Consider the following 22,148-nt stretch of genomic DNA (forward strand, 5'->3'; position numbering starts at 1 on the left):
ACAAACTGATGATGCAGTATGAACAATTAACTGATAGAAACATGTAGATGGATGACCAATGTATATACTATATGTATTAAATTCCAAACAACTAAAAATTTAAATATACACATGTATTTCATTTATTGATATTCATGAATAAAGTATAACTGACCGTTTATTAATCTGGAGAAAATAAATTATACAAATTTAAACACAAAAATGCTAAATTTGTAGTAAAGTTTTATTTAGTTGACTGAGGTATGTAGTGTCCTGTCTCTGGGAAAGTTGACATAAAATATTTTATTTTAACAATACCGGTACATCAATGCCAGTATAATCACAAGTAAAATGTGTTGAGAGTATTGTTAAATAAAACAATTCCTCCCCCCCCCCCCCCCCATTGGTGTTAAAGAGAAAAAATTAGCTATATATATAGCTGAACAATGGGGAGTCATTTGGATTAGAATAAAATCACGTTTCTTTCCCAAGTGTGCCACATTATTTTTTTTAGTCTGTGGCTCATACATGTACTAATAGATGTTCTCACCATATTATTTCAGTTAACTCGATAGAACACTTGTGTCTTTAACAGAGAAACATGTTTCATCCCTCCAGGACTCATCAGTGTAGCTTGGATTTCAATATTAATGAAAAACTACAGACATGTTTTGGTTTTGTCCACATTTAAAATTTCTAAATATTGTCTCACTGCTGACAACTAGAGTTATAGCCTCAATATTTGCAATATGTGGTTTTTTATAAAGATGTTCAGGATAGGTTTTGTAGAGTACAACATGTACATTTAGGTCACACATCTTGTTGCTTCACATACATATAAACATTTGTTAACTGTTATAGCAGAAATGTACATGTACACCAAATAAGTATGGCTGCAGTTGAATAGGTTTTTGCAGGATTCCAAATTGTGGTAAAGCAAGTGTTTTTAATCAGATGGAACTATCGGCCCATTCAAATTAATTAAAGCACAGCAAACAACAGCAATTTTGTCGACAGTGGTAACATCTTTACCATCCTTGACAATCAAATAATCTATTGGAAGAGTTTCAGCAAGTAAAGTGTATTTCTGCTTCAACAATCCAATAACACGCTCTACATGAATTCGAAGATGGGCAATTTTACGTGATTTTTCCAGTTCCAATGCAGGCATCTGAGTTTTCCCTTTAGTGAATGCGGGCATTTTTATAGTTGCCATCACAAGTCCAACACTATCAGTGATGTCGAATCCTCTGTCAGCTAAAATAACATCACCAGGCAGAAGTTTATTGAGAAATCCACAGTGTTCAGTCAAGAACTTATCACTGACTCGACCACCCCAGGCTCTTGAAATGAAGGAAACTGTTCCCTGTGGTGTAATTCCAATAAGAAATTTAACAGTATTGTGGTGCTTGTATGTTGACCAAGTAAGGGCCCTTGCCTCCAGATTGGAAGGTGTGTCAATGAAAACCTCAAAACAGTCTATTATGACAACAACTTTAGATTCTAAGTAACGACGGAATTCCATAGGCATTGTCTTCTTCAATTCATCACGTCCTGGCCAAATGACAAGTGGTTGAAGCATAACATGTAAAATATCAATTGTATTTAAAAAGGTTCTTGAGACTGTTGTCTTATCAATATTAAAAATAAACCCTAAAAGTACATTTGTAACATTTAACCTAAGTTTCATCAGTGTAAGCAATAGCTGTTGAAATCCGGATAATGCTGATCTGGGTGTGACATTTTGATGTGGTGAAATGTATTCCAGAAGTTGCATTAGAATGTGATGAGTTGGCAGTCCAGTCATAAAGTTAACTTTCTCATCATTGCCTTTCAACCCTTCTTCAGTTAGTTTCATGGAAGCCAGCTCACATTTCAAATCAATATTTTCAACTGTGAGTCTTCTCATTTCCTCTTCCACTGACACAAGTTGATCACCAGTAGTTGATGTTTGGCTTTCCTTTGTAGTGGTGTCGTCAGATGGTTCAACTTCGGTGGACTGGTCTTCAACTATCACGTCTTGGAGAGATAGTAGGGACTGAGCTGCTTCAGTCCTTTTCCGTTTTGTGGTGCGGCCAATGATCCGTTCATGTCGAGAAGAATTTTCTTTTCCTGTGGTCAATTTAAATTTATCATGACCAAGATGTAATGTTGGTGCCCAATCTGGATTAGTCTTGTCATAAAGGGCTGAAGGTTTACCTGCATAATACAAGAGAATTATAACCTAAAATGATAAAACAAATTTAATATATTAATATCTACATCAAAAAGCAATACAAGGCCTATTACAATCACTTACTGTAAAAAAAATATATAATTTATATTAAATTTTAATCAAATGTTAATAAGTATAAAACAACTAGTGTGCATGCGAGTTTATGTAGTATGAATGGTAAAATACCAGTGCAAATGATATAAATAATAAACAACTTTGTTTGGACAGGTTTAAAAGTGGTTTTTGGTTTTTTATTATTTTTAATTATTTACTAAATGTCTTTATTTACTAGGCCTACATTTTACTACTAAATCTTGTAAATCTTAATGAGGAATCATTTCTGTTTAACTTATGTAAAATCCTGAACAAGGCACACATCAAATTTGGTATATCTTGTTCAACTCTCTGGCCTCCTCGTGGCGAGCAAGGGGCAACAGTAACGTTTTTACGTACTGGCAAACAAGAGAGAAATATGTTAAATTGCTCGGAAGGGCGCTAATGGCGTTGTTTCAATGTTTGTCCCCAGGATTAACCTTTGGTAGTGCTTGCACTTGTAGCCAAAGTTAATCTTGATGAACTAAGTTTGGATTAGGTAGAAATTAATAAAATGTCAACTCACCATTTATAAAATGCAAAGAACAAATGCGAAAATATGGGTAACTTGATGGTTTTATATCGGCCCGTCCAATGTTCGAAAGCCACACTCGTCTCCGTTCGTCTGACAATTCGTGGGTCTGTTCTCCTTGTGACAAACGAACTGTTGGAAGTCTGAAGAAGGAAAATGCACAGTCTCTGCCCGCACGGTTTCCGCAACCAAAAACCCCACAGAAGTTTACCATTTTAAATATATTACAAAACAACAGCAACGTATACAACAATGCACTTGTGCTCAAAGCTTGTCCTCCGAGATGGCGGATCGCAAAAGTGGTGACGTCACGCGCACTGGCCCTATACATTTCCTGCACCCCAAAAAATTCTTATTCTATCTGACTCCTCGAGTTCTCTACAAGCTATCCAGAATCTTAAATTCAAGAATTCATACTTAATTAAGCAAATTATAAATATTATGAATTATATTAATAGCAAAGGCTATTCTGTTACTCTAGAATGGGTCCCCCGCTCACATCGGCATCTCTGGCAATGAGCACGCTGACCATTTGGCTAAAAAAGCGTTAGTAATGAATAAAGTTGATATTAATATTAAAGTTAATTTTAATGAAGTTATGGCCATAGCACACAAAAACTTTCTTAAATTTTGGCAGACCGAGTGGGATAATAAATTAATCTAAAATTAATTTTAAAAACCCCACATTTTCTAACCCTAATGCCTAAAGCTGAAAAATATTATAACTAAACTCCGTATTGGAGTGGTTTTTGAATTGAACGACAGCAAATTTAAACTTAAAAAAAGCACTACTCCAATGTGTACTATTTGTAAACAACTGGATAACGTAAGACACTATATGTTTTACTGTAAAAAATATAATAATGAAAGAAGTATTTTTAAAAATACAATTACAAACCTAAACATTAAATTTAATCCAATTAATATATTTAATCCGCCTACTATCCATAAACTAATGGTAGAACGGGCTATTTTAACGTTTGTTAGTGGAACTAAAATAGATTAAATTAGCTAAGTGGCACTTAAAAACTAGAATATATAATTATTAGGACGGCCCGAGGACGTTGGTTAAATATACGGAGCCCTTTTGGCATGTAAATTACCTTTGCAATGGCAGATCGATGGCTGGTGGCAGTTCGAATCCCCGTTGGTGATCGCTCCGACGTTACTCTCCGGCGGGACAAAGAGAATGATAACCTTTTAATTTTTAATCCATTATGTATTAATTTATTTTATACACATTTTAACTCCTTTTTAGAATCAACGACCGGTCAACGCTTTTTCTTTTACAATCTCTCATTTAGCTGAACTGGCTGGAGAAATATATATTAATAACATTCCTTCCTTCTATTTTTGTTTCAGACGAGGAATCCAAATCCAGCCAATCACAGCTCAACATAATAATTGCCAGTCGGTCTTCTACCGCTGGCTTTACACTTTTCTATGTTACAGAACTGCTCCAACTTGGAATCCAAAATCAGCCAATCAGAACACTCCCTTCTTTTGTTTTTTAAATATCACACTCGATACGATTTCCTTTCTCGAACCTTCTTTCACCGACCACGAATTTTTCCGAAGTGCAATCGGCAAGCTCCGGCTTGCCGAATTTCCATCTGCGCTCCGAAAGGCTGCCAGTTCAGGTATGCTGCCTTCTGTGTGGCTCTGACTGAGTTTCGACTCTTTTCTTTTCTTTAGTTAATCAATCTTCATTTTGTACAGTCTTGGTGTGCGCGGTGCCTCTATCATCGTCACCTCCTCTTTTGTTTGGTTCTCCATTTTTTCTGTTCTCTGGTTTTTACTGTAATGAATAACTAATAGCTTTTTCCGCAGAGTAACTAAAAGGAATTTAACCTTAGCCAATCAGATGGCTACCTTTCTACAGTGTCTGCTAACCAGTCCGCTATGTGTTGGCAGACCACTCACTTTTAGTTAAAACCAAAGGAATCGGGCCTCAGCCAATGAGACGCTTCCTTTTCATAGTGTCTGCTAATCGGTCCGCGTACCGATGACAGAGCGCAAAAAACCTTCAGGTAAGCCTAGTATGAGAGCGTCTGAGTGAGTGATTGGTTTGTTTTTCGCCGTGGCTTGGCGGAGCATATACCTGGCAGTATTTGCGCCGCCCGCCATTGGTGATGGTATGACTGTCGTTTGTTTGGATAGGTTTTAATTATATTATATTAGTTTTTAATTATATTATTAATAAATATTGTTGTAGTAATATCCTCTTGGCATTTTAAATATGTATTGTTTTAACTATATATGTACACTTCTTTTTTAATTGAAATAGGTTTTAAACAGGCTATTAACTTGATCGGTCATCTACTATAATTAAAAAAAAAGAAACCTGGCCGATACTAGCACCATTAAAACCAAACTGATGGGAAATAACCTAATAAAATCTTGCCAAAAAAACCTTAACTTTGACCAGCAGTTCAACCAAGATAGCCAAAACTCAGTAAACGACAACAAAGAGTAAGTAAACTAATAAAATAAAAAAATAAAAAAATAAAAAAATATATATATATATTAAATAAACTAATCAATTACGGGACTACAGTATGGGAGACAAGTCTCCACACACCCATATTAATAAAAATAAATATATAAGTAAAGGCCTTAGCGTTCTCCAATGGAACGCTAAAGGCCTCCACTCAATGGGACATGGTGCCGAACTCGTTCAACTCATTAGCACCAATAACACCAAGCCAGATATTATATGCATACAAGAAACTTGGTTAGGAACTGGCTAAAAAAAAGTAATAATGAAATAACAACTAAAAAATTTAAAATTCCAGGCTATATAAAACTTACTATAAAAATAGAGAAAAAAAAAAAAAAAAAAAAATAGCACTAGAGGTGGAATAGCCCACACTCATTAAAAGTACCATCCCGCATAGCGAAATTAAATACGAAGCCTTAAATACCAATCTGGAAGTCCTAGGACTTACGGTATTAAATAAAAAGATGCCTATAGACGTCATCAATGTATACAGCCCACCGGGAGCAGCCCATAAACAGCTAACTATAAACGACTACAATAAACTTATTAAACCAAATAATAACCTAATCCTAGTAGGAGACTTCAACAGCCATAGCCCACTGTGGGGAGGTCAGCACTCCGACACACTAGAAGACTTCATTAACATAAACAACCTAGTATGTCTCAACGATGGCAGCCCCACCTACTATCACGACCAACTAGCAACCTCATCTGCCATCGATCTTACCATAACCTCTAATAATATAGGGGCAAACGCCCAATGGGAGGTACTTGATACTCTAAATAGCGACCACCTACCCATCCTAAGCAACTATAAAAGTAATATAGAATATACTGAACAAGAAAAATTCTTACCAAAATTCAAATTTAGTAAAGCCAACTGGGCAGGCTTTACAAGCGAATGCAGCCAAATTAAACTAGAAACTAATATAGATATCGATGAAGCGACCACTAAAATTACCAACGAAATAATTAAAATAGCGGAAAATAATATACCCAAAAAAAACCAAACAACCTAAAAAAAAATTCAGCTGTCAGTGGTGGACGGGAAAGAAATTTAAAACAAAATGCGGCTTCAGAAACAGGATGCGAAAACTCTTTTAAAAAACAGGTAAACCAGAATACCACACTAAATATAAAATAGCAAAAAAAATGAAAAAGGCAAACTAATCATTGAAGCTAAACAGACCAGCTGGAAGACATTCTGCGGGGAAATTAATAACAGAATATCTATTAGAGAAATGTGGAAAAAAGTTCAAGCTATTCAAAGACAACGCACGATCGCTACAGTCCTCCAAAAAAATAAAGTAGCTACTACAAACAAACAAAAAGCAGATCTCCTAAGTAAAACATTTAGTAAAAATAGAAGCAACGAAAACTTTCCTAAAAATTGTTTTGATAAAATTAAAAAAGACAACAACTTACCAACAAATGATACTATGATGGACAAGCAACCTAACACGGATAATCTAGAATTTAATAAACCACTAACATTAACAGAACTAAAAGCGGTCATTAAAGCAAAAAAAAAGCACCGCCACAGGGCCAGATCAAATCAGCTATACTCTACTAAAACATATGCCAGATGTAACCCTAGAGGTAATGTTATCGCTCTATAACAGAATCTGGGGGGAGGGCCGAATGCCCACAGCATGGAAGCACGCAGAATGTTTCAGCCTCCCAAAGGCGGGAAAAGACCACTCCCTACCGGGTAGTTATAGACCGATAACACTCACATCGCACATGTGCCAAACGGTAGAAACCATAATCAATAAAAGACTAAATAACTACTTACTAGAGAATAAACTAATCACAAATGTACAAAGCGGATTTAGAACTAAGCACTCAACAATAGATCAGATAGTTAGACTCCAAAATAGCATAAATGACGCCTTCCGCAAATCCAACAAAGTATTAGCAATCTTTATAGATATAGAAAAAGGATTCGATATGGTATGGCGCCAAGGACTACTCAATAAACTAAAAACTAACGGTATTAAAGGCAATATGTTCAACTTCATTAATAACTTTATTCACAACAGATCAATATCAGTCAGAGTAAACGGACACTACTCACAAAAAAACGAAATAATAAATGGTATCCCACAAGGATCGGTCCTATCACCAACCTTATTCAATATATTTATCAACAACATAACTAAAGCACTCAATGCTAAAAGTAAAATTAAATCAACCACTCCGCTAAACACAGCACTATTCGCTGATGACTGCGCCATCTGGCGCACAGGCAGAATAACATAAAATCTATTTAGCCTAATGCAAAACGATATGAATAAATTAAATAAATGGGCCTAGGACTGGGGCATCAAACTATCGGAAACCAAAACAGTCTGTATGCTATTCAATAAAGTCAAGTCAGCTGATAATCACCAAATAACTTCAAATAATAAACCAATCCCAAGAGTCAAAAAGTTTAAATTCCTAGGAGTCACATTCGACTCAAAACTAACCTTTAGTGACCATATAAACAGTATAATCAGACAATCTAAAAATACCCTAAACCTACTAAGAGCAATCTCAGGCACCAGTTGAGGGGCGCAAATGGAAGCAATGCTTATGGTTTACAAAGCATGTATACTCTCCAGGATAGACTATGGAGCCCAAGCCTACAGCTGCGCCGACCCAAAACTACTGCAAAAATTAGATGTTATCCAAAACCAAGCACTAAGAGCAATAGCTAAAGTTCCACGTAATATTAGCGGCCAAAGCTTAGAAGTAGAATTTAACATCATGCCACTTAAATACCGCCGCAATATCCAACATCTTAATTACCACCTCAAAATCCATTCGCTTAAGTTAGACCACCCAGTTCAGGAACTTACTCTTATAATAACTAAACCAGGACTAGAATTTAATAAAAAAAAAAAACTCAATGACTCATTTGCCACTAGGGCTAGTAAACTAGAAATAGAGGTAGGAATTGATAACATACCAGTGGCTCTATACCATATTAATCAGCCTATGGAGTGCCACACTCCATATCTAATTAAAAAAGCCACAGACGAATCACCCTTTCCACCATTTAAAAAAGTTCTGTTTGAAGCCGCAGCCAACGAAAATTACCCGGAGCACATCCATATATACACGGATGGCTCAAAAACCCAGATAATGGTAGGGTTGGCTTTGCAATAGTAGAAGAAAAGATATCTAAACACTCCAAACTTGTTAAATATGCCAGGCTGTCAGACAACCTATCAGTCTACACAGCAGAGCTGACAGCCATCTACGAGGCACTAATCTGGATTAAAAATAAACAATACCCTAACAGTGTTATCTTCTCAGATAGCCGTAGCTCCATCCAATCACTCCAAACTAATAAATCTACTAGGCCAGACATCTTAGCAGCTATCCACAATAAACTCCACGAACTAAACCAACTTAACCTAACAGTAGTATTCGAATGGGTCCCAGCTCATGTAGGGATAATTGGTAACGAAGTAGCCGACTATGGAGCAAAAACAGCACTCTCAATCACCAGTACAATTACCGCACTACCACTAGGAATAACAGAGTTAATGTCAAAAGCAAAAAACACTACATAAATCAATGGCAAGCAAACTGGGACCTTACAAATAATACATGGCACTATAACATCAAGCCACTAGTCAACTCAATAAGACCTAAACACCAAAACACCTATGTGGATAAACTAATCACTAAAGTACGCCTAGGTAAATCTTCACAACTAAACAGCTACTCATTTACCAAACTAAACCCAGAATGTGATTGTGGCACCCGGGAAGATATGAAACACTATCTCCTGGATTGCACGCTACATACCACCCAAAGAAAACTAATGATAGAATCAATAACCGAAGCCAACCATAATAAACAAATAACGCCTAACTTCCTACTAAACCCGGATAAATATCTAAAACATAACACCTTCAAAGCAGTTTATCTATTCGTCCAGTCCACCAAACCAAAGCTATAAAATAAACCAATAATAGGCACTCATAACCGTTCACTAGAACGCCCCTAAGAAGGAACTGCTACCAATTCAAACTCTACTCGATGCTTTCCAACCTAGGGGCCAAAGGTGAATAGGTAAAATAAGAACCAATACAGTGTTAATAGATTATTCATAGGGATTATTCAAAACCACTCACTTGTAAGCCCTTACATAAGAGCTGCAACCAATTTGGAACTCAGACCCGATGCACTCTACTGCAAGTGGCCAAAGGTGGAGAGGTAGCGAATATCCGAATAGATTAATGTAAATATACTATGTTATGATTTTTATTCTAAAATCGTGTTTGGCAAATTGGTACATAGCACTCCCAAATGAGATCGCAGCAAACCAATTGAATAAGGCACTAACCATCCAACCTAAGCCAATCCATCAACCAGGATAGGATCACTAACTATCAAACTCTCTTTTTACAGCTCGTCTATTGGTCCAAGCCAGCCAACCACGATCCAGAATAACCACATGTATATATCGCACAATTCATGTAATCGCACCATGCACTTTATTAATGATGAATAAAACTAGCAGACACGGTAAGTCACTTAGGGCACAGAAGGACAGCTGGATGACAGAGAACAGAAGATCGACCAAGTAAGACCAATATAGTATAAGGGCGCAAGCCCAACAAACCCCTAGTATACAGTTGCCAACATATAGATATAAATTATTTCATTAATCTTTTGCGGGGGGCGGGAAACAAAATTAATAGTACGCTGGAGTGACTGACAGTTATGTGATGTGACTATTCATTACTAATAAGCTAACTATCTTTCTTTCCTTTCTTTTTCTCTTTCATTGATTGGTAAAATAAATATGTTAAGCACTAGGCTTTTTTAACCAATACATACACGATAAGGGCTCACCCTTCAAAGTAGATATTTAGAATAGACTAATCCCCCCCCCCCCCCCCGCCATTGTGTTAACAAAGCTACGCAAGGGCGGGGGGAGGGGAGGGGTGGTCATGATGACCGTTGGAAACATTAGAATAGGGACGTAAGACAATAGGTACAACCTAAACACCAAACTAGGATTACACACAGACAACATGCTCGCCGCAACAGTACACAGGATGCATTGACTAATGATAACATTGCATCCGCCCCACATTTTAATGGCCCAGCACGTGCTCTAATAAGGAACCGGACAAAAGAATACCGTTTCCGAGTACACAATTGCAATGCACCCGGGGGAGGCCGAACAAAAGAATATCGGCCGCCCCTACCCAATCCCCAAATACTAGCTGCTGGGAAATGTACTTGGTGTCACTGAGGAGGAAACTGAAGACCAAACCAACATCAGCACTTCGACCACCCCGGAACAAATCGCCTTACCTGCCAGTGTCTACACAATTGCACGAGTCTCCTCTGGGTTGTCATGCCACGACCAGAAGAGGTCAGGTCCTTATCAGGACCCTACGGACAACCTAGAAAAAAGACCAGCATCATGAAGGTCGATAAGTAACGAGCTACTCTCGACTCACTAACGAGCTACACTCGATTCAAAACCTATACTAGCTCATTCATTTACATTTCGGCCGACCGTTCAAAATTGCGCCAAAATTACTCAACAAAAAATGCGCACCATTTTCTCTTTGGCTTAAAATGGCTCCACTAAAAATTCAATAGCACCACCCCCACCCCCACCCGCCTGCTATCGATTCAGTCGGACTGCTGGTGCTCCCTTGCACCTTCCAGCGCAGGCGGTCCCTCCTCCCCCACCCCCCAACCTTTCCTGTCATAGACAGAGGGGCCGGCCAAGGCCGGCTCCTGTGCCCACGACAGGCATGCGCTATATCAGCTTGTTCTGAATGTGCACGTAAAATCCTATGACCTGACCTGACCTGACCTGGCCGATACTCGGTGTCGCCCACTTAACGATTAAGTGGAGTGGAACTATTTTGGCGTGCCCCTATCCAAAAAGGTTCAGGCACGCCCACCATGGATCCATATTCTGACCTCGCCAGCCTATGGTTAACGATTAAGTGGTCACTTGGGCGACATCGAGGCTTATATAGCAATGACACTTGTCATCCCTTTAGGTGGCGCATCTTCGGGTGTAGAGCTCACGAATGTTCGAGGAATTCAACGGGCACCTCCTCACAATCTTCGTGATAACAACTGGCGGCGATACGTTTCACTCCACTTCCACACCGGACGACGACTGGCGGGCTTTCATACTATCATTCCCCATCATTTCCTATCATTCCTTCCCCTACCCCCCCCCCCCCCATCAACATTCATTTAAATAATGCCCAAATGAGCTACATGGATAACCTGGGGGCGGGCGGGATGGGGGGGGGGGGGGCGCCATGGTAGGGTGCTTCTTTGGGTGCGGTAGGGCGTTGGCGGTTTGGCCGGTAGGGATGCCTGGTAGGAGGCCTCCCCCCCCCCCCCCCCCGGAACCCCCGCCCCATGGAAATCCGGATTTGCCGAGGTGGGCCACCCGAATGGTGGAACGCAGGATAGATTGGGCGCGATGCTCCCCCCCCCCCCTTACGAATCCTTATTCCTCCAGGGCTTAAGGTTAAATTATATATAGGGAGTCCATACAAATTGACTCCCAGATATTGATAATTAATAAAATAATATTTATATTAAATTTTTAGTTAGACCAGCCCGACTGAAAAATTCTATGCACCTACTAAATAATATATGGAATATAATAACATGGACAGGTTAATTTATTGGTTTTGTATTTAAAAATTAAATAAAATATAAAATAAATATAATAATAATAATAATTTAAGATTAGCTCCCACAATTTTTTATTTTTTCCCTTTTTGTAAGTGGTTATACCACACTTGACCCCTTCAAATTGACCCCTTCATTTCCTACATACCCCTTCCCCTTCCCCTTCCCGCCCCGAGGTTGGTCACTGGCGATGCCAGAGGTCAAACCCGTGATGGGCGTGCCTGAACCTTAACTGGATAGGGGCACGTTAAACGAGTTCCCATCCCAGCCAGAGATATCGCGTCGCTCACTCACCGCAGTCCTCCTTAGCAGAACATACTATTCTCTTGTTTGTGGATATATTAGCAGATATGAACTTGGAAAAAAGGTAGGGAAATTATAATTATTATACTTTCCTAAAAACTTAGATATATTTTTTGAACATTGTTAGCCAAATTATTTTACTCGTTACATTTACTTGTTTTTAATATTTAACATTGTTACTACCCGCTATTTATTTCCCTGTCATTATATACTACTGTTAACTCTCTTATTATACCGATAGCCAAACAAAAACAAAAACATGTCTAGCCAAAAACTCATAGAACAATCTGAATGGGTAGACCTAAATGTAGATAACGCAAACAAGGCAGGTGTTGAAACAAATGAGTGCCAGTCACCCAAATCGCCAACGCCACCGCCAACTTGCAAGACCGCCACGGCGATCAATAAATACAACCAGAGAAAAACAACCAGTAAAAAATCAGGTAGGCCCGTTGAACGGGATCACTCACTAAATCCGGACATAGAATTTATCACGGATAGCTATCAACTTTCCAAAATAGAATTAGCACGAAAGCTAACAACCCAATCTGCTTATCGTACCACCCCGGTCACATCAAGATCCTCATGTAAACGGGCTGGTACACTCAATCTCAGCCAGGAAATTGAGTCGGATTCTAATAGTGACCCAGATTCAGACACGGAAAACACTGAGGTGCACCCCGAAGTGCATCTCGCCAACAAGTTTGGGTCACTTTCAACCCCCGGCAGAAGCCATAAAAAAAGTAAGATAACAAGTGTAATCTCAGTTATCGCCGGATTACGGCAAATACAAATCAACGGGGCTGACCCCACCCTTTACCAGTATGCCTACTGGCAGGAAGCGGCTACCGAAGCCACCAAAAATGTTAAGGACCAAATGTACCATAACAGAAACACCTGTGGAGAGGTGTTCGTAAAAGCAGACAAAAAAAACTTCAAGGCAATCGGCCAAACCATTTATTTGCAAACAAAACCGGATAGTTGTCAGTTGGACAAATTAGACCTGCTCCCAGTAGCAATAACCAACCTAAAAGCAGGAAAAACCGAAAAACTAAACAAAGCCAAATTTGATCAGTCTGCAGACGCTTGTGCTGACATGCACAATAAATTGAGTAAACCCCAGAAAAGTTGCCATAAGCAAATAACCAAATAACCACAACAGATAAAAACACAAATAATAGCAGTAGCCCGGTCCTAAAAGAGGCAACCGCGTCCGCCGCAGTCACAGCCGTCCAACTGGCTAACCAGATGACACAAACGGATGGACCGGTTCTCCCAATTAGGGAAGGAAAAACAAACGAAATTAACAAAGAGCCAAAAAAGGATAATCCGATCAAAGCCAACGCACAACGTAGGTTTCTGTACGTCAATACAACCAAACGTACCGCTAATAAAGCAACCAACAAAAACCCAACAGCCAATTTATTCCTTAAAAAAAAGACGGTACAAAAAAAAAAAACCAATAAAAGTTGTGAGACCAAAAAACAGGAATGCAGTTACCAGTCAAGCCCTAAAAAACACTCCCCGACCCAACACCTCTACCATACCCTCCCTACTCTCGATTACTCTACAAGAGCCCAGCCAGAGCCCATACCAGAACCGATTAAGACCAACTCCATCACCACCCCACAGGAGGATACCCCCGCCATCTCGCCAAAACAACACCCCCACCCAACCCCCAACTCAACCCCCACCCCAACCCTCACTACCGCCCCAACACCTACCCCCAACCCAACCCCCACCCCAACCCTCACTCCCAACCCAACCCGTACCGTAACCCCTAGCCCCAACCCAACCCCCACCACAACAGCCACCATCACCCCACCCCCAACCTCAACCCTCACCACCCCGACCGCTCCCCCCAATCCAACTACCCAGACCAACACCCCGTCCCAAACTCGAGCCAACCCCAGAACCAATGGGGACCTACCAAACAGACCTACCAACCAGTGGCTCATCAAGATGCACCCCCTACACCCCCAAGAAACGTCTAAAGTAATGCTCCAAAAAAATAATCCTCATCTTGACATAAACGCGGCAACAACCTGGACAAACGGATATATCCTAATCTCTGCAGAAACAAACCAAAATAGATTCATTTACGTAATCAGCCGCCGACTTCAACTGCTCCCCTATGAAATTAAACCAGCAAAATGCCACCACTGTCAGCAGTGGGGACACGGAGCCAATAAATGCAAACAACATAGGGAGCTCCCCATCTGCTTCCGCTGCGGACAGAAGCACCCAAGGAGCTCCATAAATTCCCCATGCAATAGGCAAATACAATGCCCCAATTGTCTGAGTAGGCACATGGCCCATGATAATCGGTGCCACCACGTCCAAAGGGCACTGAGAATCATGAACATGAATAATAATAATAAACCCAAAACAACTCCAACATTCGCGCAGGCAAACCCAACAACAGCTAGCGTCTCCTACGCTAGCGTAGTTAAAACCAATGACAGAAATCAAGTAGCAGAGCTAAAAACCATAATTGATAAACTGGCGTTAGAAATCACTAACATCACAAATAAACTTAACAACTAAATAATTAAATAACTAATAGTAAACTAACCTAATTACAGGACCCAAATATGGGAGATACGTCTCCACACACCAGGACAAATAACAACAATCTAGACAAAAAGGGCCTTAGCATACTCCAGTGGAATGCAAAGGGCCTCCACTCTATGGGTCATGGTGCCGAACTTATCCAATTTATAAGCACCAGTAACAACAAACCGGACGTAATCTGCATTCAAGAAACCTGGTTAGGAGCTGGATCCAGCAAAAATAAACATAAGGGAGCTAAACTATTTAAAATTCCGGGCTACACTACGTATTATAAGAATAGAGATAATTCCACCAGAGATATAGCCACCTTAATTAAAAATAGCATACCTCACACTGAGGTTAAGTATAAAGACATCAATATTAACCTAGAAGTACTAGGGATCACAGTCTTAAATGATAAAATGCAAATAGATATTACTAACGTATACAGCCCACCGGGAACGGCGCATGAAAATCTAACTTTAAACGATTATAACAAGCTTATAAAACCAAATCATAACCTAATATTGGTAGGAGATTCCAATAGCCATAATACGCTGTGGGGAGGTCAGAACTCCGACGCACAGGGAGAAATACTAGAAGAATTTATTAACGTACATAACCTAGTATGTCTCAATGATGGTAGCACTATGTTCATTCATGATAACTTAGTGGGCTCCTCTACCATCGATCTAACCATAACATCAAACTGTATAGGTGCAAATACCCAATGGGAGGTGTTAGACGCTCTCAATAGTGACCACCTCCCTATTTTAACTAGCTACAAATGTAACATTAACTACTCAGAAAATGAAATATTTAAACCTAAATTTAAATTCAGCAAAGCCAACTGGGATAATTTTACTAAAGATTGTAATAATATTAAATTAGACAACGAACTAACCATAGACGAAGCAAATACTTCAAATCGCCGAAAAAACCATACCTAAAACTAAACAACGTACTAAAAATATACCAGTCAAATGGTGGACGGAAAAAATCAAAACTAAATGCGGTTATCGCAATAGAATGCGTAAAATATTTTTAAAAACTGGAAAACCAGAATATCACACTAAATATAAGATAGCAAAAAATGAAGTAAGTAAGTTAATAACCAATGCTAAACAAGCCAGCTGGCAAACTTTCTGTAGCGAGATTAATAATAGAACATCTATTTGAGAAATGTGGGGTAAAGTTAAAGCCATACAAGGACACCGCGCGACCACCAGAGTCCTCCAAAAAAATAAAAATTCTACCACTAATGAACAAAAGGCCAGTCTTCTTAGTAAAACTTTCGGTATAAATAGCAGCAATAAAAATTTCCCTAAACAATTCCTAGATAAACTGACAAAAAATAATACCTTACCAACAAATAATACGCCTACAAATAATCATGATACTAATGACAACCTAGAATTTAACAAACCTTTAATGCTTAGCGAACTAAAAACAGCCCTTAAAGCCAAAAAAAAGTACCGCCACAGGGCCGGACCAAGTTAGCTATACTCTACTCAAGCACATGCCTGATGTTGCCCTACGGGTGGTGTTATCGCTCTTTAACAGAATCTGGAGGGAGGGTCAAATGCCCACTGCATGGAAACATGCAGAGTGCTTTAGCCTCCCTAAAGCGGGTAAAGATCACTCTCTCCCGGGGAGTTATTGACCGATAACACTAACATCACACATGTGTAAAACCTTAGAAACAATAATTAATAATTAATAAAAGACTCAATAACTATCTGTTAGAAAATAAACTTATCACTAATGTGCAGAGTGGATTCAGATCCCAACACTCTACAATAGATCAGATAGTAAGATTACAAAATAGTATTAATAATGCCTTCCGCAAATCAGATAAAGTACTAGCAATATTTATAGATATAGAAAAAAGCATTCGATATGGTATGGCGGGAAGGCCTACTCAAAAAACTAGAAACCAAATGTATAAAAGGAAACATGTTTAATTTTATTAATAACTTTATTAATAACAGCTTGCTCTGAATGTGCACGTAAAACCCTATGACATGACATGGCATGACCGAATCTTAATCTCAGTGCGTATATACTGATCACAAGCTTGTTTGGGCTGACTTTACCTTTGACAAAAATAACAACGGACCCGGACTATGGGCTTTTAACAATAGCGTTCTGAGAGACAAAAACTACGTTAATTTAATAAATGACTTTTGGCAGACTTGGAAAACAAAAAAAGGGGATTATGAGGATCTTTTGTTATGGTGGGATTTGGGTAAAGTAAAAATAAAAACTCTTACCAAGGACTATTGTAAACGAAAACGCAGGACTGAAAGGACGTACATATATAATCTAAAACAAGACGAAATTTTCTTAACACAACTAGACGAGTTAGGACACTTGGACGATTATTCTGAATTATTAAATGTACAAAATAAAATTAAAAGCTACGAACAAATACAATTACAGGGTGTTAGAATTAGGGCCAAGGTCGATGAAATAGAACAAGGTGAAAGATGCACGGCGTACTTTGTAAACCTTGAAAAACAAAAAGCCAATAACAAATCCATGGACTCCTTAATAACTGAAGACGGTAATTTAATTAACACACAACAAGAAATTTTAGAAGAAACTACTAAATTTTACAAAACTTTATACACTTCATAAAAGACAGACGTTTCGGCACAAAATTATTTATTAAACAAAATGACAAAGACGTTAAACGATGAAGACAGAGATGCATGTGAAGGGGAAATAACTCTTGACGAAGTTTCATCAGCTATTAAATCTTTTGCCAATGATAAATCGCCTGGCTGTGATGGATTGTCTGCAGAATTCTACCGGAATTTTTTCGGCCTTATTGGTAGTGACCTGGTAGAAGTAATTAATGATGCCCTTAGTAAAGAAAAATTAACTTTCACCATGAGGTGCGGTGTAATCGTTTTAATTTGGAAAGGCAATGAAAAACAACTTCTAAAAAATTGGCGCCCGATTTCGTTACTAAATTGTGACTACAAAATTATTACAAAAGTTTTGGCCAGTAGAATTCGAGATTTCTTACCAAAAATTATTCACCCAAATCAAAAATGTTCAGTAAAAGGCACATCACTACATGACGGTGCGTCATTGATAAGGGACCTAATAGAATACGTTAATCGTGAAAATTTCTTTCTCTAGATCAAACTAAAGCTTATGATAGAGTAGAGTGGGATTTTTTATTTAAAGTGCTAAATTTTTTTAACTTTGGACCAAATTTCATTAAAATTATTAAGATTTGTTACACAGATATTTCATCTGCGGTAAAAGTCAATGGACATATTTCAAACTATTTTAACTTATCTCGGGGTATTAGACAGGGATGCCCGATCAGCACAGTTTTATATATTTTAGTAGCAGAAACTCTGGCGGAAGCTGTTCGGGAAGATACAAAAATTAATGGAATAAATCTACCTGATGGCTTCGTTAGCAAGTGGGTGGGCTACTCAGACGACAGCAACGCGACCTTATCAGACCTAGACTCAGTTAAACGATTGTTTAAAGTTTTAAATATATACGAACATGCTTCTGGAGCCAAAGTCAACCTTCAGAAAACCACTGGTTTCCTAATGGGGAGACTTAGGTACGAGAAAGATACGCCTAAGATGGACAAACGAAAAAATCAAAATTTTAGGTTTCTATTTTGGTAAGTAGATGTTTCAGCCGATAATTGGGAACCAAAAATTCAAAAAATCAAAACTATCTTAAACATTTGGAGTAATCGTAAATTAACCTTACATGGTAAAGTAGTAGCAGTAAATTCGCTTGCCACTAGCGGCATTTGGTACCTATCTAAGGCCATCCTTAAAAATATTTTTGTTTGTCCATTTCCGACCTGCAATTTCAAATGTGGGTAGGTCGGTAGGAAAAATCTTCTTTTTTTTTTTGAGTTGTGTGGGGTGGGGTGGGGATTCCATACATATTCAAGAAAATAAATCATTTGAATTTAACTTACCGGTATTTGCACCACTATTGGTTTAAAGTAAAATGTAGCCTTTTGTTCTACAGATAATATAACAAAGCAACCAGCTTAAAGTGTACTGTTTTATAGTTAAGATTAACACACTAGTTAACATATTCATTTCCGAATAGGATTCCTCTTTGGAGATCCAAGGTGCTTGCAATTAATGCAAACAGGTAATACAACGCGATAGTTCTGCATGAGATCCTTGTCTCGTTCTGCCCCGAAACTCCCACAATGACAACATATATCCTTGCGGACGATGGACGATGATGCAAAATATGCAAACTCGATTGGAGTGGTACAGCACATCTGAAGTCTGACAAATGCCTTGCCTTGAAGTATGTGACCTAAAATGCAAATAGAAGGAAAATTAATCTGTGCATTGTATTATACTTTTTGTCCATTAAATATTATTACTGGTGTTACAAAGAATGAAAATTAATTAGTACCATCACTATTGAGATTTCTTCAACCCAGTTTTCCTGCTGGGCTTATACTAGTACTTGTATTTATTGCATAACAATAAATGTATACACCCATCTGAGATAAACAATGATTTCAAATTAAGATCTTTTCAATAAAAAAACTGACATTGAACTAACCATCAGCAGTTAAGATAGACCCACATGTGTAGTCTTGGTACGCACATGTGTAGTCTTGGTATGCCTGAAGGACCTGATAACAGGACTAGTGAAAAGTCCTATATGGATACACACATTGGAGAGAAACAATGATTTCAAATTAAGATGTCATCAATAAAATCTTGAAAACTCACCATCAGGGGTCAAGATGGACCCACAAGTGTAGTCATGAGACTCGATCAGTCACTTGAAGGACCTGGTATCACGACTTGTGAAAGAGGATTTTGAGTAGACACAGCGTGGTTTCCCACATTCATGGCAGTGAACCGTCTGCCGGACATTCTGACCAACAAGTACTGAATTCTTGCAGCCCTGAATAAATAAAGTATTAAATAAACATTGCAAGTATGTGATTTCTTGTTTGTATTAAATACAATACTATTTTGAAGATGTCTAAATTTAATATAAATACTGTATTACATCTTAAGCATTTCTTGAGTGTTACAATTAAAGAGTGGCAATAAATTGCTTTAATATATTGTTAATATTTACATATGTTTAGTCAAGAGATTAATACCAATAATCATATTGGTATTATACTGTTAATATATTTTGTATACAGTGCAATCGCATTTCAACTTTATTTTCGTGCTTATATCTAATTAAGGTCCAAGCACACTGTCATGGCCACACACCTCAGCTATGTGGGCAGTCTGTTCAGGACAGTGGTTAATTGTTAGTAGATGTTAACGTGTTATTAAGACAAAGGAGGGTGTAGTGGCCTTACACCTACAATTGAGTCTTTAAATTTGCTCTGGGTGGGAGCCGGTACTGGGATACGAACCCTGTACCTACCAGCCTGTGAGCCGATAGCTTAACCACTGCGCCCCCGAGGCTGGTCAAGTGCAATTTAAGCAGATGTCACTATACATAGTCTATCTCACATACCTGTTGATCTTCCGCAATAGCAGTCAGGGTTTGCCTTTGAGAAGATGGACGGTCTTTTTCAGTCGTAGGAAAGCCAAGTACTTCATCAAAGGGCTTGAAGTGCTGACCATCCGAGGCAATTTCTGGGTCAGGCAGCCAAGGAAACTGAATAACTGGCGGAACACAACATGTCGCATCATTACATTTTCTGACCTGAAAAGTGTATGTGCTCTCTAGACAGTGAGTCTTCAAAAAGTCCTGATATTTCTGCTTTTTGTTCACATTCACTTGCTGATATTGTCCCTTAACAAGTTCTGGATCAATGTTCTAGATATCATCCTCAAATTCATTGATTGCATCTTTTGTAGCTGCACTGAGACATTTTAAGTTTTGACCTTTCAACTGGATCCGTTCAACTCTCTCCTGAAGCATTTTTTCCATCTCTTGGAGTGATGCAACCCAAGCATCTTCAAGTCCTGGTACAGTCCGACTCTTTTTCCGGATGTCTTCCATTGAATTTCAACTCCTCAGTGCCTGTTCCACAGCCTGTTCCACAGCACTAGTACATTCATTCCTCGTTAGAGCTGCATTCTGAAATGCAAGATTAAGTAAACTCATGATTCTTTCTGCAGGATTTGCCCAACTGTGCCCAAGACGCCGAAAGAGAATGATGAGTGAACGTTTCACTGCATGATATGTGACTCTGATCAGGACCACCATCTGTGAACAACATCAAGACTGGTTTGAAGGTACCTTCCTGTGCTAGGATATTCTGAAGTTCAACAGCATGCCTAAAGGGTGAGCTTGGCTCAAAAATGCTATCTTTGAAAATAACAGTTACTTGGCCTCTGTAGAAAGAACCGTCTGGTGTTTCAGGTATCTTTACATTCAGACACACTGATGGTGTGATAGAGCCCTTTTGGCCTACATCATGATCCAAACATGAAAGAGTTGATGTAGTAGGAACAACAGATTTCTTTCCGCGCACTCCTGATGATAAGGCAGCACCTGGCTCTCCAAAATCTAGTTTTGATTTGTCATCTAGACACACAAAGGTAACTCTGTCTCGATGTTTCACAGCAAACTCACGCATATATTTGAACTGTGCTGCACAATAGTGATCATCTTGGTGTGAAGCCCGAAGCTGTCGTGTTTGCACAGTAAATCTCAAAGGCACTCGACTTTTGTAAAGTTTTGCTACTTTAGTATGAGAATTTTTGGCACAAAAGCAAAGAGGACTGTAGATTCACTTGGTACTGCTGTGTGTTGGGGGGAAGGCGAGATTTTACTTGCTCAATCAAGTCCCGCACAGAAATAAATCTGGAAATATGTTCAACATTATGACGTCTTTCATCAGCTGCAGTTATTGACTCGATTTGCTTTTCTAGTTCCTGGAAAAATGCATCAAATGCATCATCTGGACGGCCTTTATTTAAATGGCGCATATCAACCACCAAATCTGGATCACCAGCCAGTACTGCTTGCCGAACTCTGGCGTCTATGACAGGATTTTGATCTGATGATGCATCAAGAGTCAATTCTGCATATATTGCCCTTAACACATGAGATGGAATCTTGCTTCCTGCTACATTGCAGAACTTTCTTGTGAAATCTCGCTTCATTTGCCTTGTATGGAATTCTGACAGTCTGGAACCGAGGTCTTTTACAACACGACTTGCAGTAGTCATTAACTCTGAAGAGCCGACTCCTGCTGGAATTTTCCAAATAACTTTACTAGATGTTTGCGAACCACCTGGATCATAGGACAGCAAAGCCACGTCTTGCGAAAGATGAAGATTGTAAAAAAATCT

At 38.8% G+C, this 22,148-nt stretch overlaps 1 long non-coding RNA gene across 1 annotated transcript; it reads right to left on the reverse strand.

Annotated features, from left to right (window-relative positions):
* Positions 1-18,897: 18,897 nt before the first annotated feature.
* LOC121392046 lies at positions 18,898-20,558 on the reverse strand. Its single transcript, XR_005960406.1, has 3 exons — positions 20,359-20,558; positions 19,605-19,782; positions 18,898-19,176 (listed from the first exon to the last, which is right to left on the reverse strand). It is a non-coding gene; the product is annotated as an uncharacterized LOC121392046 (long non-coding RNA).
* Positions 20,559-22,148: the final 1,590 nt, after the last annotated feature.

This window comes from Gigantopelta aegis, chromosome 3, assembly GCF_016097555.1.
Source record: "Gigantopelta aegis isolate Gae_Host chromosome 3, Gae_host_genome, whole genome shotgun sequence".
Lineage (NCBI taxonomy): Eukaryota > Metazoa > Mollusca > Gastropoda > Neomphalida > Peltospiridae > Gigantopelta > Gigantopelta aegis.